At 41.1% G+C, this 16,449-nt stretch overlaps 1 pseudogene; it reads left to right on the forward strand.

Moving 5' to 3' along the window:
- The first annotated feature begins 220 nt into the window (after positions 1–220).
- On the forward strand, positions 221–6,236 carry LOC147340976 (rho GTPase-activating protein 17-like; annotated as a pseudogene).
- The last annotated feature ends 10,213 nt before the right edge of the window (positions 6,237–16,449 follow it).

Here is a 16,449-nt window from a genome sequence, read left to right on the forward strand (position 1 = left end):
CTACTATTAAGAGACATTTCTAAGTATAAAGACACGTTAACTTAAAAAAGTATCAGCAGATACATGCTTGATTTTATCTTATAATCTATAGACAATGAATTAGAAATTGCAATGAATCTATATACCTTTTCCAAAGGAATATCCAAGACAGAAGAAACAATAACTTTTTAAATGACAATCAGACGAAATAATTTAGATGAAGCTTATCTCTCTTGAAGAGATGGAGATTGGGCAAGTGGCCAGATATGTAATAATTGGGCATTACAGAAAGTCCAAAGAGCACACCACCAGGGGCCTGGTTCTCCTAGCCAGCCCCAACCTACCAACGCCAAGGGCAGAGCTGCTGGAACTAACACAGTGAGGGTGGGGCCATGGGCCTGGGAAGCAGTGAGGAAAGGATGTAGGCTGCACCATGAAGAAGCAGTTTATATGTGTTCCTTTTTATGGCTGAGTAGTATTTCATTGTTGGAGAAGGCAATGGCACCCCAATCCAGTATTCTTGCCTGGAAAATCCCATGGACGGAGGAGCCTGGTAGGCTGCAGTCCATGGGGTCGCTAACAGTCAGACACGACTGAGCGACTTCACTTTCACTTTTCACTTTCATGCCTTGGAGAAGGAAATGGCAACCCACTCCATTGTTCTTGCCTGGAGAATCCCAGGGACGGGGGAGCCTGGTGGGCTTCCATCTATGGAGTCACACAGAGTGGGACATGACTGAAGCGACTTAGCAGCAGTATTTCATTGCATATTTGTACCACAGCTTCTTTATTCATTCTTCTGCCCATGGACATCTAGGCTGCTTCCATGTCTTAGCTATTGTAAATAGTGGTTCAATAAACACTGTGGTATATGTTTCTTTTTCAATTTGTGTTTCCTCAGGGTCTATGCCTAAGAATGGGATTGCTGGGTTATATGGTGATTTTATTCTTAGTTTTTTAAAGGAATCTCCATACTGTCTTCCATAGTGGCTGTGTCAATTTACATTCCCACCAGCAAAGTAAGAGGGTTCCCTTCTCTCTACATCCTCTCCAGCATTAATTGTTTGTAGACTTTTTGATGATGGCCATTCTGACTTGTGTGAGGTGGTATTTCATTGTAGTTTTGATTTGAATTCCTCTAATAATGAGCGATGTTGAAAACCTCTTCATGGTTTTGTTAGCCACCTGTATGTCTTCTTTGGAAAAATGTCTGTTTAGGTCTTTTTCACACTTTTTGATTAGGTTGTTTGTTTTTCTGGTATTGAGTTGTATGAGCTGCTTGCATGTTTCATTTACTATTATTCTCTCCCATTCTGAGGGCTGTTTTTTCACCTTGTTTGTAGTTTCCTTTGTTATGCAAAAACTCTTAAGTTTAATTAGGTCCCACTTGTTTATTTTTATTTCCATTACTCTAGGAGGTGGTTAATAGAAGATCTTGCTTTATGTCATTGAGTGTTCTGCAAAAGTTTTCCTCAAGTAGTTTTGTAGTTTCTGGTCTTACATTTAGGTCGGAAGAAATGGAATAGCCATCATGGTCAGCAAAAGAATTCAAAATGCAGTACTTGGATGCAAAGTACATCTCAAAAATGACAGAATCGTCTCTTTTTGTTTCCAAGGCAAATCATTCAATATCACAGTAATCCAAGCCTATGCCCCAACCAGTAATGCTGAAGAAGCTGAAGTTGAATGGTTCTATAAAGACCAACAAAACCTTTTAGAGCTAACACCCAAAAAAGATGACCTTTTCATTATAGGGGACTGGAATGCAAAAGTAGGAAGTCAAAAAACACATGGAGTAATAGGCAAATTTGGCCTTGGAATATGGAATGAAGCAGGGCAAAGACTAATAGAGTTTTCCCAAGAAAATGCACTGGTCATAGGAAATACCCTCTTCCAACAACACAAGAGAAGACTCTACACATGGATATCACCAGATGGTCAACACTGAAATCAGATTGATTATATTCTTTGAAGCCAAAGATGGAGAAGCTCTATACAGTCAACAAAAACAAGACCAGGAGCTGACTTTGGCTCAGATCAGGAACTCCTTATTGCCAAATTCAGACTAAAATTGAAGAAAGTAGGGAAAACCACTAGACTATTCAGGTATGACCTAAATCAAATCCCTTATGATTATACAGTGGAAGGGAGAAATAGATTTAAAGGACTAGACCTGATAGATAGAGTACCTGATGGACTATGGACAGAGGTTTGTGACATTGTACAGGAGACAGGGATCAAGACCATCCCCATGGAAAAGAAATGCAAAAAGCAAAATGGCTGTCTGGGGAGGCCTTACAAATAGCTGTGAAAAGAATAAAAGTGAAAAGCAAAGGAGAAAAGGAAAGATATAAGCATCTGAATGCAGAGTTCCAAAGAATAGCAAGAAGAGATCAGAAAGCCTTCCTCAGTGATCAATGCAAAGAAATAGAGGAAAACAACAGAATGGGAAAGACTAGAGATCTCTTCAAGAAAATTAGAGACATCAAGGGAACATTGCATGCAAAGATGGGCACAATAAAAGATAGAAATGACAGGGACCTAACAGAAGCAGAAGATATTAAGAAGAGGAAGCAAAAATCCACATAAGACCTGTACAAAAATGATCTTCACAACCCAGATAATCACAATGGTGTGATCACTCACATAGAGCCAGACATCCTGGAATGTGAAGTCAAGTGGACCTTAGGAAGCATCAGTACAAACAAAGCTAGTGGAGGTGATGGAACTCCAGTTGAGCTGTTTCAAATCCTGAAAGATGATGCTGTGAAAGTGCTACACTCAATATGCCAGCAAGTTGGGAATACTCAGCAGTGGCCATAGGATTGGAAAATATCAGTTTTCATTCCAATCCCAAAGAAAAGCAATTGCAAAGAATGCTCAGACTACCACACAATTGCACTCATCTCACACGCCAGTAAAGTAGTACCCAAAATTCTCCAAGCCAGGCTTCAGCAATACATGAACCATGCACTTCCAGATGTTCAAGTTGGTTTTAGAAAAGGCAGAGGAACCAGAGATCAAATTGCCAACATGTGCTGGATCATCAAAAACGCAAGAGAGTTCCAGAAAAACATCTATTTCTGCTTTATTGACTATGCCAAACCCTTTAACTGTGTGGATCACAATAAACTGTGGAAAATGCTGAAAGAGGTGGGAATACGAGACCACCTGACCTGCCTCTTGAGAAACCTATATGCAGGTCAGGAAGCAACAGTTATAACTGAACATGGAACAACAGACTGGATCCAAATAGGAAAAGGAGTACTTCAAGGCTGTATATCGTCACCCTGCTTATTTAACTTCTATGCAGAGTACATCATGAGAAATGCTAGGCTGGAAGAAGCACAAGCTGGAATCCAGATTTCCGGGAGAAATATCAATAACCTCAAGATAGGCAGATCACACCACCCTTATGGCAGAAAGTGGAGAGGAACTAAAAAGCTTCTTGATGAAATGAAAGTGGAGAGTGAAAAAGTTGGCGTAAAGCTCAACATTCAGAAAACTAAGATCATGTCATCTGGTCCAATACCTTCATGGCAGATACACGGGGAAACAGTGGAATCAGTGGCTGACTTTATTTTTTGCATCTCCAAAATCACTGCAGATGGTGATTGTAGCCATGAAATTAAAAGACACTTACTCCTTGGAAAGAAAGTTATGACCAACTGAGATAGCATATTCAAAAGCAGAGACATAATTTTGCCAACAAAGGTCCGTCTAGTCAAGGCTATGGTTTTTCCAGTGGTCGTGTATGGATGTGAGAGTTGGACTGTGAAGAAAGCTGAATGCTGAAGAATTGATGCTCTTGAACTGTGGTGCTGGAGAAGACTCTTGAGAGTCCCTTGGACTGCAAGGAGATCCAACCAGTCCATCCTAAAGGAGACCAGTTGTGGGTGTTCTTTGGAAGGACTGATGCTAAGGCTGAAACTACAATACTTTGGCCACCTCATGCAAAGATTTAACTCATTGGAAAAGACCCTGATGCTGGAGGGACTGGGAGTAGGAGGAGAAGGGGACGGCAGAGGATGAGATGGCTGGATCGTATCACTGACTCTATGCACATGAGTTTGTGTGAACTCCAGGCATTGGTGTTGGACAGCGAGGCTTTGCATCCTGAGATTCATGGGGTCACAAAGACTCTGACATGACTGAGTGACTTAACTGAATGGCGTTAGCAAGTGTTCTCATTTCATTCTTTTGCATGTACCTGTGGACGAACCTAGAGCCTATTATAACTGAGTGAAGTAAGTCAGAGAGATAAATATAAATGTCTTAGAAAAGTCCCTCCTATAGTTGCAAACCCATCAAGATAAATGGGTGGAGAAGTCCACCTTTGGGATGCGTTTGGAAGAACACCTGAAGCATGGCAGTGGTGAGATGCGCTGTGTCTTGAGGCTTGCTGGAGACAGGCTTGCTATTGCTGGAGACAGGCGAGAAGTAGGAGGACCTTTTCTGAACTGAGGCTGGGGCCTCAAAGTTAAGGAAACTGAAATCTGCTGTAAACTGTTCTACTTCTTGCCTGGATGAGTTCAACTCCTCCCCCCCCCCCCCACCTCCACACACACAGCAACATGTGTTTTAAAGTTCTATTTACAGGAAATGCCTGAACCTTTGATGACTTTTAATCTGTATGAAGAATGGACACAAGTTGCAAGTGTACAGGTTCAAGACAAAAACTTCAGGATTTGTGGAGAACATGTCAGAAGTTTCCACCACAAAATTTTGTTAACTTTAGGCATTTAATCAAGTTCCTTGAAAAACTTACTTAGACCAGTGACATTAATAAAATGACTCTCAGCAACCTTGCAATCATTTTAGGCTCTAACTTCTCATGGGCCAAAAATGAAGAAATGCTTGCCAAGATGGCAGCAGCCACATCCATCCATGTGGTTGGGGTCATCAAACCCAACATTCAGTGTGTCACCTGGCTATTCCCCAAAGAGGTGGAATTTAACCTGTCAGAAATGTTCATACCTCTCACCAGTCACTCATCCCACTCAAATTCCAGTCACTCATCCCACGCTGGAAATGACCCTGTTGACTCAGGGACCCTGGAAAGAAAGCAGCCTGCCAGTGTGGTGGTGATGGAGGGGTACCTGATGAAGAAAGAGAGCTTTGGTGTGAAGCTTATGGACTTCCAGGCCCACTGGCAGGGTAGAAGCCTAGTTATAAAGCATTTATTCCCTTCTTTTCAGCTGCCACTCTGGCCCACAGATGGAAGCACTTTGGCTCCAGTGGGCCCAGAGCCTCCTCCCCAGAGCTCTAGGGCCTAAAGCAGCACAGGGGATGGGACTGGCCCCTCTTCTGAGGGCATACTGGGGCAGGGGCCCAGCCCAGGCAACAGCAGTCCTCCAAAGCCCAAGGAATCTGTAGATGCACCTGCACCCAGCAGAAACAACAGTAAGACCCCATTCCCCCTCCACCCTCCACCCCAGGCCCAGTCAGTTGCTGGCTCCCATCAGCTCTCTGTGCCCCCCTCCCCATGCACACAAATTCCACCAGCCCAAGCCCACACAGTGTGAAGCAAACTGTTAAAAAAAACTGCTCCTGAAACCAGGAAACTGGCCTCCCAGCCATCCTGGGGGGCAGAGTTCTCCAGAAACATCTCAGCATCCACCCAGCCAGTCACCAAAGCCATCTACCTGAAGCTCTTCTCCCCCTACTCAGCCCCCGGGCCAGGCCCCAGGCCAGGTCTGTGCCACCTCACAGCTCTCTGCACCTCTGAGGTACTCCAGCAGCCTGTCTCTGATCCAAGCCCCCAATCACCCGCTGCCACAGGCCCCCACACAGACCACACTGCTTGCTGTGCTCACCAAATCCAGCAGCAGTGCCCACCCATCCCGGGGGTGCCCAGTGAACCTGGACTCCAGCAGTTGTCCCACACCCCTCCCCAGATACCAACACACAGCACCCTGCCCCTCGGAAAACAGAATCCCAGCCAGGCAGTGAGTAACTCTGAGACTGCACAGCAACATGCTAGAACCTTACCGAGACCTAAACCGCTACCAAAGCTGGGGAACTGGCCCAACGTCCCCAGCCCCGCCCCCTCATCCTCCTGCCGTCCATCCCATCTGGGATGGCAACCTCATCATCGCAGCTCTCACCACCTCCAAAAATAATCACAGGTGTATGACCTGCCATATTCCATAAGAACTGAAATTGGAATACTTAATGATGCCAATTCCAGGTTTTCAGAACCATTTTGCAGCATCTTGCCAGAACCTTCTTACACTGTTGGTGGGAATGCAAACTAGTACAGCTACTGTGGAGAAGAGAGTGGAGATTCCTTACAAAACAGGAAATAAAACTGCCATATGACCCAGAAATCCCATTGCTGAGCATACACACCGAGGAAACCAGAATTGAAAGAGACACGTGTACCCCAGTGTTCATCACAGCACTGTTTATAATAGCCAGGACATGGAAGCAACCTAGATGTCCATCAGCAGATGAATGGATAAGAAAGCTGTGGTACATATACACAATGGAATATTACTCAGCCATTAAAAAGAATACATTTGAATCAGTTCTAATGAGGTGGATGAAACTGGAGCCTATTATACAGAGTGAAGTAAGCCAGAAAGAAAAACACCAATACAGTATACTAATGCATATATACGGAATGTGGAAAGATGGTAATGATAACCCTGTATGCGAGACAGCAAAAGAGACACAGATGTATAGAAGAGTCTTCTGGACTCTGTGAAAGAGGGCAAGGGAGGGATGATATTGAAGAATGGCATTAAAACATGTAAATTATCATATGTGAAACAAATCGCCAGTCCAGGTTTGATGCATGAGACAGGGTGCTCGGGGCTGGTGCACCGGTTTGCTTTGGGGAGGGAGGTGGAAGGGGGGTTCAGGATGGGGAACACATGTACCCCCATGGTGGATTCATATCAATGTATGGCAAAACCAACACAGTATTGTAAAGTAAAATAAATAAACAATTAAAACTGAAAAAGGAAAAAAAAAAAACTGAGAAGCTTTCAGTGAAGGAGAAAAAAAGACCCCACCATGCAAGATTTGGCCTTTCACAGCTATAAGAGAGAGCAGAGGCTGACACTTAAAGCTGGGTGATCTGTCTTGAAGAAGCTGCCTTTCTTTACATGGGAAAGAATGTGCCCCCCCCCATTTTTTTTAAGAGATACTTATAGCAGAAAGAGTATCATTGCTGAAACATGCTTTTGTCACTGCTGTTCATGCAGGTGGCACCATTGGCAACTTGGAATGAAAGACGAACAGTGAAGAAGAAAGAAGACTAACAAAGTCCATCCATTACACTCAACTGCTTCCTGCTACTTGCACTTTCATTCTCCTGATCACAAGGGAGTTTTGTCTCCTTCAAACGTGCTGCAGAATCATTTTGTATGAAGCATGGTCTGTGCCTCCCTGACCCCTCAGAACCACAAGGATTTGAGGTGACCACTGGATCCGTCACCTCAGCAAACTGGATTGCCTTATGCTTCATTGGATTGCCAGAATGTAGACAGAAATGTAGTTATTTAAAAAAAGATGTAATTTCTACTTTATAAGGACTGAATATTATTCTAGTTTTGTCAGGAAGCATTTAATAGGAGGCTTCCTGTGTGATGTTTTGGATCCGTCATGAATCCTCTGTCCCTTATTAATTACTGAATATTCAGGAATAAAGTGCAGTAGCAAACTACTCCTGGGGGCTTAGGAATGCATGCATTTCCTTCGTTAGTTTTTCCATACTGTGATAAGTAACTATATATGACCCTCTTCCTTTTTATGAAACATATGGTAAAAGTGATTATTTCACTCTCTTTCATATGGATGACCTCATGTTTCCTTGATAATTTGTAAGCTTCAATTTTATTTCTGCTGAAAATAGCTACCTTGCTCAGTTCAGTCCAGTCACTCAGTCGTGTCCAACTATTTGCGACCCCATGAATTGCAGCACATCAGGCCTCCCTGTCCTTCACCAACTCCCAAAGTTCACTCAAACTCATGTCCATCGATTCGGTGATGCCATCCAGCCACCTCTTCTTCTGTCATCCCCTTCTCCTCCTGTCCCCAATCCCTCCCAGCATCAGAGTCTTTTCCAGTGAGTTAACTCTTAGCATAAGGTGGGCAAAGTATTGGAGGTTCCTTATAAGACAGTATAAATACCCACACAATTTTGAATAAAGCACCTTTGCTCCATCAGAGCTGTGGTCCCCGTGTCTCTCTCTCTCTCTCTCTCTCTCTCTCTGTCTCAGGCTAATTCTCTAAAGCGCAGAGGCTCACTGGGCTCATTTTCTTGCGCAGATTTCTAAGACCCTCTCTAGAAGGTGTTCTGTCCCTTCACCCCTTCAAGAGGGTGCCTGGTGCCTTCCTGAGCAGTGCAAGCCCTGTACCAGGGACTTTATTGGCTTTCTGCATAAACCAAGGAATATCAGCCTCTTTCTCTCTCCTTTACTTATTTTTTTAATTATTATTATTGCTCAATGGGGTTATTTATTCTTTTTTATTTTCTTTTTCTATTTTTTTTTAAATTTACAATACTGTATTGGTTTTGCCATACATCAACATGAATCCACCATGAGTGTATACGTGTTCCCCATCCTGAACACCCCTCCCACCTCCCTCCCCATACCATCACTTTGGGTCATCCCAGGGCACCATTCATGAGCATCCTGTATCATGCCTCACATCTGGACTGGCGATTCATTTCACACGTGATAATTTACATGTTACAATGCCATTCTCCAAAATCATCCCACCCTCGCCCTCTCCCACAAAGTCCAAAAGACTCTTCTATACATCTGTGTCTCATTTGCTGTCTCGTGTACAGGGTTATTGTTGCCACCTTTATAAATGCAACATATATGCAATCAGTTCAGTTCAGTTTATTCAGTCGCTCAGTCATGTCTGAATCCTTGCGACCCCATGAACTGCAGCACACTAGGCCTCCCTGTCCATCAACAACTCCTGGAGTCCACTCAGACACACGTCCATCGAGTCAGTGATGCCATCCAGCCATCTCATCTTCTGTCGTCCCCTTCTCCTCCTGCCCCCAATCCCTCCCAGCATCAAAGTCTTTTCCAATGAGTCAACACTTCGCATGAGGTGGCAAAAGTATTGTAGTTTCAGCTTTAGCATCATTCCTTCCAAAGAAATCACAGGGCTGATCTCCTTCAGAATGGACTGGTTGGATCTCCTTGCAGTCTAATGGACTCTCAAGAGTCTTCTCCAACACCACAGTTCAAAAGCATCAATTCTTCAGCCCTCAGCTTTCTTCACAGTCCAACTCTCACATCCATACATGACCACAGGAAAAACCATAGCCTTGACTAGACGGACCTTTGTTAGCAAAGTAATGTCTCTGTTTTTTCAATATGCTATCTAGGTTGGTCATAACTTTACTTCCAAGGAGTAAGCGTCTTTTAGTTTCATGGCTGCCATCACCATCTGCAGTGATTTTGGAGCCCCCCCAAAAAAACAAAATCTGACATTATTTCCACTGTTTCCCCATCTATTTCCCATGAACTGATGGGACCATAAGCCATGATCTTCGTTTTCTGAATGTTGAGTTTGAAGCCAACTTTTTCACTCTCCTCTTTCACCTTCATCAAGAGGCTTTTTTGTTCCTCTTCACTTTCTGCCATAATGGTGGTGTCATCTGCATATCTGAGGTTGCTGACGTTTCTCCCTGCAATCTTGATTCCAGCTTGTGCTTCTTCCAGTCCAGCGTTTCTCATGATGTACTCTGCATAGAAGTTAAATAAGCAGGGTGACAATATACAGCCTTGACGTACTCCTTTTCCTATTTGGAACCAGGCTGTTGTTCCATGCCCAGTTCTAACTGTTGCTTCCTGACCTGCATATAGGTTTCTCAAGAGGCAGGTCAGGTGGTCTGGTATTTCCATCTCTTTCAGAATTTTCCACAGTTTATTGTGATCCACACAGTCAAAGATATTGGCATAGTCAAAAAGCAGAAATAGATGTTTTTCTGGAATTCTCTTGATTTTTCGATCATCCAGTGGATGTTGGCAAATTGATCTCTGGTTCCTCTGCTTTTTCTAAAACCAGCTTGAATATCTGAAAGTTGACGGTTCATGTATTGCTGAAGCCTGGCTTGGAGAATTTTGAGCATTACTTACTAGAGTGTGAGATGAGTGCAATTGTGTGGTAATTGGAGCATTCTTTGGCATTGCCTTCCTTTGGGATTGGAATGAAAACTGACCTTTTCCAGTCCTGTGGCCAGTGCTGAGTTTTCCAAATTTGCTGGCATTTTTAGTGCAGCACTTTCACAGCATCATCTTTCAGGATTTGAAATAGCTCAACTGGAATTCCATCACCTCCACTAGCTTTGTTCATAGTGATGCTTCCTAAGGTCCACTTGACTTCACATTCCAGGATATCTGGCTCTAGGTCAGTGATCACACCATCATGATTATCTGGGTCATGAAGATCTTTTTGGTTCAGTTCTTCTGTATATTCCTGCCACCTCTTCTTAATATCTTATGCTTCTGTTAGGTCCATACCATTTCTGTCCTTTATCGAGCCCATCTTTGCATGAAATGTTCCATTGGTATCTCTACTTTTCTTGAAGAGATCTCTAGTCTTTCCCATTCTGTTGTTGTCCTCTATTTCTTTGCATTGATCGCTGAGGAAGGCTTTCTTATCTCTTCTTGCTATTCTTTGGAACTCTGCATTCAGATACTTATATCTTTCCTTTTCTCCTTTGCTTTTTGCTTCTCTTCTTTTCACAGCTATTTGTTAGTATACTCTATTGGTGCTCTTCTTTCTGGCTTACTTCACTCTGTATAATAGGCTCCAGTTTCATCCACCTCATTAGAACTGATTGAAATGTACTCTTTTTAATGGCTGAGTAACACTCCATTGTGTATATGTACCACATCTTTCTTATCCAATCATCTGCTGATGGACATCTAGGTTGCTTCCATGTTCTGGCTGTTATAAACAGTGCTGTAATGAACATTGGGGCACATGTGTCTCTTTCAATTCTGGTTTCCTTGGTGTCCATGCCCAGCAGTGGGATTGCTGGATCTTATGGCAGTTCTATTTTCAGTTTTTTAAGGAAACTCCATACTGTTCTCCATAGTGGCTGTGGTAGTTTGCATTCCCACCAACAGTGTAAGAGGGTTCCCTTTTCTCCCCACCCTCTCCAGCATTTATTGCTTGCAGACTTTGGATAGCAGCCATTTTGACTGGTGTAAAATGGTACCTATTTTGGTTTTGATTTGCATTTCTCTGATAATGACTGATGTTGAGCATCTTTTCATGTTTGTTAGCCATCTGTATGTCTTCTTTGGAGAAATGTCTGTTTAGTTCTTTGGCCCATTTTTTGATTTTGTGGTTTATTTTTCTGGAATTGAGCTGTAGGAGTTGCTTGTTTATTTTTGAAATTAATTATTTCTCATTTTCTTCATTTGCTATTATTTTCTCCCATTCTGAAGGCTGTTTTTTCACCTTGTTTATAGTTTCCTTTGTTGTGTAGAAGTTTTTAATTTTAATTGGGTTCCATTTGTTTATTTTTGGTTTTATTTCCAAAATTCTTGGAGGTGAGTCACAGAGGATCCTGCTGTGATTTATATCAGAGAGTGTTTTACCTATGTTCTCCTCTAGGTGTTTTATAGTTTCTGGTCTTATATTTAGATCTTTAATCCATTTTGAGTTTATTTTTGTGCATGGTGTGACAAAGTGTTCTGATGCTGCTGCTAAGTCACTTCAGTTGTGTCCGACTGTGTGCGACCCCATAGATGGCAGCCCACCAGGCTCCCCCATCCCTGGGATTCTCCAGGCTAAAACACTGGAATGGGTTGGCATTTCCTTCTCCAATACATGAAAGTGAAAAGTGAAAGTGAAGTCGCTCAGTCGTGTCCAACTTTTAGCGACCCCATGGACTGCAGCCTACAAGGCTTTTCCATCCATGGGATTTTCCAGGAAAATGTATTGGAGTGGGTTGCCTAGGTACATGCATAGCTTTAAAGAAATTACTACAGTCTTTCCCCAAATGACTGAATAATGTTAGAAAGTGTTCTAGATTCATTCTTTTACAAGTGGTTGACCAGTTTTCCCAGCACCACTTGTTAAAGAGATTGTCTTTTCTCCATTGTATATTTTTGCCTCGTTTTTCAACTATAAGGTGTCCATAGGTGCATGGATTTATCTCTGGGCTTTCTATTTTGTTCCATTGATCTATATTTCTGTCTTTGTGGCAGAACCATACTGTCTTGATGACTGTGGCTTTGTAGTAGAGCCTGAAGTCAGACAGTTTGATTCCTCCAGTTCCATTCTTCTTTCTCAAGATTGCTTTGGCTCTTTGAGGTTTTTTGTATTTACATATAAACTGTGAAAGTATTTGTTCCAGCTATGTGAAAAATACCGTTGGTAGCTTGATAGGGATTGCATTGAATCTATAGATTGCTTTGGGTAGTATATGCATTTTCACTACATTGATTTATGGTTTATTTCTCCATCTATTAGTGTCCTCATTGATTTCTTTCACCAGTGTTTTATAATTTTCTATATATAGGTCTTTTGTTTCTTTAGGTAGATATATTCAAAAGTATTTTATTATTTTTGTTGCAATGGTGAATGGAATTGTTTCCTTAATTTCTCTATTTTCTCATTATTAGTGTATAGGAATGCAAGTGATTTCTGTGTGTCTATTTCATATCCTTCAACTTTATTCTATTCATTGATTAAGTTCAGTTCAGTTCAGTTCAGTCGCTCAGTCATGTCCGACTCTGTGACCCCATGAATCGCAGCACGCCAGGCTTCCCTGTCCATCGCCATCTCCCAGAGTTCACTCAAACTCACGTCCACCGAGTTGGTGATGCCATCCAGCCAACTCATCCTCTGTCATCATCCCCTTTTCCTCCTGCCCCCAATCCCTCCCAGCATCAGAGTCTTTTCCAATGATTAGCTTTAGTAATTTTCTGGAGGAGTCTTTAAGGTTTTCTATATAGAGGATCATGTCATCTGCAAACAGTGAGAGTTTTACTTATTCCTTTCCAATTTGGATTCTTTTTATTTCTTTTTCTGCTCTTATTGTTGTGGCCAAAACTTCCAAAACTATGTTGAATAGTAGTGTTGAAAGTGGGCATCCTTGTCTTGTTCCTATCTTTAGGGGAAATGCTTTCAGTTTTTCACCATTGAGGATAATGTTTGCTGTGGGTTTGTCATATATAGCTTTTATTATGTTGAGGTATGTTCCTTCTATTCCTGCTTTCTGGAGAGTTTTTGTCATAAATTAATGTTGAATTTTGGCAAAGGCTTTCTCTGCATCTATTGATATAATCATATGGTTTTTCTCTTTCAATTTGTTAATGTGGTGTATCACATTGATTGATTTGCAAACATTGAAGAATCCTTGCATCCCTGGGATAAAGCTCACTTGGTCATGATATATGATCTTTTTTAATATGTTGTTGAATTCTATTTGCTAGAATTTTGTTAAAGATTTTTACATCTATGTTCATCAGTGATATTGGCCTGTAGTTTTCTTTTTTGGTGGCATCTTTGTCAGGTTTTGCTATTAGGATGATGGTGGCCTCACAGAATGAGTTTGGAAGTTTACCTTCATCTGCAATTTTCTGGAAGAGTTTGAATAGGATAGGTATTAGCTCTTCTCTCACTTTTTAGTAGAATTCAGCTGTGAAGCTGTCTGGACCTGGGCTTTTATTTGAGGCAAGATTTCTGATTACAGTTTCAACTTCTGTGCTTGTGATGGGTCTGTTAATATTTTCCATTTCTTCCTGGTTCAGTTTTGGAAAGTTGTACTTTTCTAAGAATTTGTGCATTTCTTCCAGGTTTTCCATTTTTTTGGCATATAATTGCTGATAGTAGTCTCTTAAGATCCTTTTTATTTCTGTGTTGTCTGTTGTGATCTCTCCATTTTCACTTCTTATTTTATTGATTTTATTCTTCTCCCTTTGTTTCTTGATGAGTCTTGCTAATGGTTTGTCCATTTTTATTTATTCTATCAAAGAACCAGCTTTTTGCTTTGTTGATTTTTGCTATAGCCTCTTTTGATTCTTTTGCATTTATTTCTGCCCTAATTTTTAAGATTTCCTTCCTGCTACTAACCCTGGGGTTCTTCATTTCTTCCTTTTCTACTTGTTTTAGGTGTAGAGTTAGGTTATTTATTTGACTTTTTTCTTATTTCTTGAGGTATGCCTGTATTGCTATGAACCTTTCCCTTAGCACTGCTTTTACAGTGTCCCACAGGTTTTGGTTGTTGTGTTTTCTTTCTCATTTGTTTCTATGCATATGTTGATTTCTTTTATGACTTCTTCTGTGATTTGTTGGTTATTCAGTAGCGTGTTGTTCAGCTTCCATATGTTGGAATTTTTAATAGTTTTTTCTTCTGTTAATTAAGATCTAATTTTACTGCACTGTGCTTAGAAATATGCTTAGAATGATTTCAATTTTTTTGAATTTACCAAGGCTAGATTTATGGCCCAGGATGTTATCTATCCTGGAGAAGGTTCCATGTGCACTTGAGAAAAAGGTGAACTTCATTGTTTTGGGGTGAAATGTCCTATAGGTATCAGTTAAGTCTAACTGGTCTATTGTATGATACAGTTTATGTTTCCTTGTTAATTTTCTGTTTAGTTGATCTATCCATAGGTGTGAGTGGGGTGTTAAAGTATCCCACTATTATTGCGTTATTGTTAATTTCGCCTTTCATACTTGTTAGCATTTGTCTTACATATTGCAGTGCTCCTATGTTGGGTGCATGTATGTTTATAATTGTTATATCTTCTTCTTGGATTGATCTTTTGATCATTATGTAGTGTCCTTCTTTGTCTCTTTTCACAGCCTTTGTTTTAAAGTCTATTTCATCTGATATGAGTATTGCTACTCCTGCTTTCTTTTTGTCTCTATTTGTGTGGAATATTATTTTCCAACCCTTCACTTTCAGTCTGTATGTGTCCCTTGTTTTGAGGTGGGTCTCTTGTAGGTAACATATATATGGGTTTTGTTTTTGTATCCATTCAGCCAGTCTTTGTCTTTTTGTTGGGGCATTCAACCCATTTACGTTTAAGGTAATTACTGATAAGTATGATCCCGTTGCCATTTACTTTATTGTTTTGGGTTCTAGTTTAAACACCCTTTTTGTGTTTCCTGTCTAGAGAAGATCCTTTAGCATTTGTTGGAGAGCTGGTTTGGTGGTGCTGAATTCTCTTAGCTTTTACTTGTCTGTAAAGCTTTTGATTTCCCCTTCATATTTGAATGAGATCCTTGCTGGGTACAGTAATCTGGGCTGTAGGTTTTTTCTTTCATCACTTTAAGTATGTCCTGTCATTCCCTCCTGGCCTGAAGAGTTTCTATTGAAAGATCAGCTGTTATCCTTATGGGAATCCCCTTGTGTGTTATTTGTTGTTTTTCCCTTGCTGCTTTTAATATTTGTTATTTGTGCTTGATCTTTGTTAATTTGATTAACAAAGATTTGATTATGATTAAAGATTTGATTAAAAATTTGATTATGTGTCTTGGGGTGTTTCTCCTTGGGTTTATCCTATTTGGGCCTCTCTGGGTTTCTTGGACTTGGGTGATTATTTCCTTCCTCATTTTAGGGAAGTTTTCAACTATTATCTCCTCAAGTATTTTCTCATGGTCTTTCTTTTTATCTTCTTCTGGGACTCATATGATTGAAATGTTGGGGTGTTTAACATTGTCCCAGAGGTCTCTGAGATTGTCCTCATTTCTTTTAATTCGTTTTTCTTTTTTCCTCTCTGATTCATTTATTTCTACCATTCTGTCTCTACCTCACTAATCCTATCTTCTGCCTCCGTTATTCTACTATTTGTTCCCTCCAGAGTGTTTTTGATCTCACTTATTGCATTATTCACTATATATTGACTCTTTTATTTCTTCTAGGTTCTTGTTAAACCTTCCTTGCATCTTCTCAATCCTTATCTCCAGGCTGTTTATCTGTGATTCCATTTTGATTTCAAGATGTTGGATCATTTTCACTATCATTTTTCGGAATTCTTTATCAGGTAGATTCCCTATCTCTTCCTCTTTTGTTTGGTTTGGTGGACATTTATCCTGTTCTTTTACCTGCTGGGTATTCCTCTGTCTCTTCATCTTGTTTATATTGCTGTGTTTGGGGTGGCCTTTCTGTATTGTAGCGGTTTGTGGAGTTCTCTTTACTGTAGAGTCCTACTCTTTATTGTAGAGGGGGTGGGATTGGACGGGTGGCTTGTCTAGGTTTCCCAGTTAGGGAAGCTTGTGTCTGTGTTCTGGTGGGTGGGGCTGGATTTCTTGTCTCTGGAGTGCAATGAAGTGTCCAGTAATGAATTATGAGATGTCAATGGGTTTTGTGTGACTTTTGCAGCCTGTATATTGAAGCTCAGGGCTGTGTTCCTGTGTTGCTGGAGAATTTGTGTGGTATGTCTTGCTCTGGAACTTGTTTGCGCTTGGGTGGTGCTTGGTTTCAGTGTAGGTATGGAAGTGTTTGATGATTTCCTGTCGATCAATGTT

Source organism: Bos grunniens, chromosome X, assembly GCF_055505025.1.
Source record: "Bos grunniens cultivar Pamir isolate PY7600 chromosome X, Bosgru_T2T1.0, whole genome shotgun sequence".
NCBI lineage: Eukaryota > Metazoa > Chordata > Mammalia > Artiodactyla > Bovidae > Bos > Bos grunniens.